Consider the following 2,948-nt stretch of genomic DNA (forward strand, 5'->3'; position numbering starts at 1 on the left):
TCTCGTCTCCTTCCAGTATGTGGTTGCAGCTATGTGTGGGTTAGAGGTCTTCTAAGGGCATGTCTACACCATGCTTTATCCCGGGGATCGCCCCGGAAGAGTAAACATGAGGAGGTGGGAACGCGGCCTGGAGCTCTTCAGGCGCTCTGTGTCCATCGAAGGTGTGTGTGTGTGGGGGGGGAACGTGGTCTGAGAACTTGTTTTAAAACACGAATTAAAAATTGAAACTCTCAACTTATTGCCTCGGGTAGATTTTGCGCCGTGAAATGGACGTGAAGCGGATACACGGCCCTAGCTAGAGGCTCAATTCCTTCTCCTTTCTCACGGAGTACTTAATTTCACAAAGTGCTTAATTTCCAAAAGTGCTGGAGCACAAGCAAGCCAAGAAACAGCGCGGAGAAACTTCTGACTCCTGAGCCAGGCTTTCGGCAGCGTGCAGGAGAACATGTTCTCGTTGAGGGGAAGAGTCTTGGGATATAGGCTCCGCACACTTCGAATTTCAAAGCAGAGTTTGGAGGCTGATAGTTTGCTGACAGAGAGAATTTCCATCCAGTCCTCCTCTACGTGTAGCAAATACTTCCCCCCCCTCCCATCCTGCAAGGGTTAACAATTTCTCCTCAACCCCCTAAATCTACGCTTTGAAAGTGCAAATATAAATATTTGAATCTGGAGAAGGTAATGCAAGGAGAAGATGATGAAATCTGTATTTATTTATTTATTTATTTGTATTTCTAGACCACTAGATCTTTAAAAAGACACACACACACACCTACACACACCTGAAAATAGCAACAAAACCATGTAAACAATAAAACGAATTTCAAACGCAGCAATTGTACCAATAAAACTGGCAGATTTCCACGTCTGTTCGAGACGTTTTCATTTCAACAAGCCTTCCCTGATTGAAGACATTCCATCAGGGAAGGCTTGTTGAAATCAAAACATCTCGAACAGACGCTGAAATCTGCAACGTCGGCGCATGCCAAGAGTCAATCGGCAAGGAATTCCTGCAGAGAGGGAACGAATGCGCTTAAAAGTTCTATTTGGAGTTGATCTCGAAGTCCGGCTAATGCGGAACCACCAGGAATACCTCACCTGATGACATCCGGTGACCTGGCAGGACCTGCTAAGGGAGAACGTGGACACTCACCTATCCTAGCCACAAGTTCTGTCAGGCCGGAATTTCCAACGTGGTACCCACCAGACTCACTACCTCTTCTGTTTTTTCTTTTATGTTTTAATTATTTTAACTTGGAAGCTGGCAGGCTGCGAAGTGAACAAAAAGTTAAGGATATATATACAGTAGAACAATAGTATTTGATGTACAAGAATAAAGTTAAGATTTAACGATAGTGTTGCATTAAAAGTGCAATAGCATATTGCACAAGAACAAATGTCTAGCAGAAACAACGTAGAATAAAAAGGCCAAATGCGTTTCAACTGCCCAGAGAGCCCCAGCTATTGGACGGTATAGAAATGTAATAAATAAATAATAAATAAATAACAAGAAGTCTTCGTCAGTGGCCAATGCAGGCTGCTGTATGCTCCCTGGAGATTTAATTGGGCTGACTTTACAATTCCCACAGTTATGTGGTAGAGGGTGTCACTCCCATTTGAAAATAATGCAGGGCCTCTGCCTTTTTGAACCGCTTAGGTCGTGGTCTTTAGACTTTTCCTTCTCAGAAATGAGCATTTTGTGAGAGTGCCTGTGACACTCCTGCAAAACTCCAAATAGGCTGCATTCTTCCCCATTGACTAAAGCTTGGAAATGCAGTTTAAAATGCAGTTTAAAGCGCACAGTTCGAAAATGAGATATATATATATATATATATATATATAGATATATATATATATATATTCTTACATTAATGTAAATTCTGGAAGGTGCAAACTGTTTCACGGGAAATGCACTTGCATTTGGGGTTTTGAATCGGGCAGGTTCTAATGATTTGGGAACAGAAACAAAATTCTTGGACACCTCTCTCTCTGACCCCAAAAGGTTGGGGATCCCTGGTTTATGGCTTTATATGCCAACAGCAAAACTTTAAACCTGGTCTGGTAGCCAGTGCAGAATCTCAGCAACTGAAACCGGGCAACCTCTGATAACTGCCAAGCTGCAGCGTTCTGCACCAACTTCTGGACCAACCTTGAGGTCAGTTCGACATAGAGCGCACGGCAGTAATTCAGTATTGATGAACACAAATCCTATGCATGTTTAGACGGAAACGGGTCCTATAATCCTATGCATGTTTAGGCAGAAAAGGGTCCTACAATCCTATGCATGTTTAGGCAGGGAAAAAAAGCCCTACAACTCCCAGCATTCTTCAGATGGCCATGTGCAAACACTGCGGCAAAGAAACATCTTGGAAAACTTTTCAGCTGGAGTGAGCTCTCTGCCCATTGGTGTTTTACCATAACTGAAGCAAAGGAATAAAGCAACTACTGGCCACTAGAGGGAGGCAAAGAGTAAATGGAAAATCCACTAAGCCGAATTCTATATTCATGGCTAATTTATCTTGACCGTGGAGCTGAGTAGAACTGCACAGAAAGTAGTGCAGGGAACTCATTTCGCATTTCCAGTTTTTGGCAGGCCTTCCGTCTTCTCTCCCACACTCTAGTTTCTGAGGATTCAACAGACTTCATTCAGACACCTCCCAGATTTTTCTCCAGCCTCCCATGGACTAGGAACTTGATCTTGAAAAATCAAAACTGAAATCCTCAGGAAAATAGGCCTGCTTTTTAGCAAACTTCTTTTCCCTGTTCATCTTTCTTTTCTGCATTCATATGAATGCTTAAAGCTGTTGTTTTTAATTATTATTCCTGGCTGCACTTGTTTTATGGTTCTGTTGGCATAGACATAAATTTCGAACAGGCTAGGAAAAACCCTAACCTCTACCCAGAACGTAATTGTCACGGTCTGAACTTTTTTTCCATTTCATTTCCCCCTG

This window comes from Elgaria multicarinata, chromosome 22 (genome assembly GCF_023053635.1).
Source record: "Elgaria multicarinata webbii isolate HBS135686 ecotype San Diego chromosome 22, rElgMul1.1.pri, whole genome shotgun sequence".
Lineage (NCBI taxonomy): Eukaryota > Metazoa > Chordata > Lepidosauria > Squamata > Anguidae > Elgaria > Elgaria multicarinata.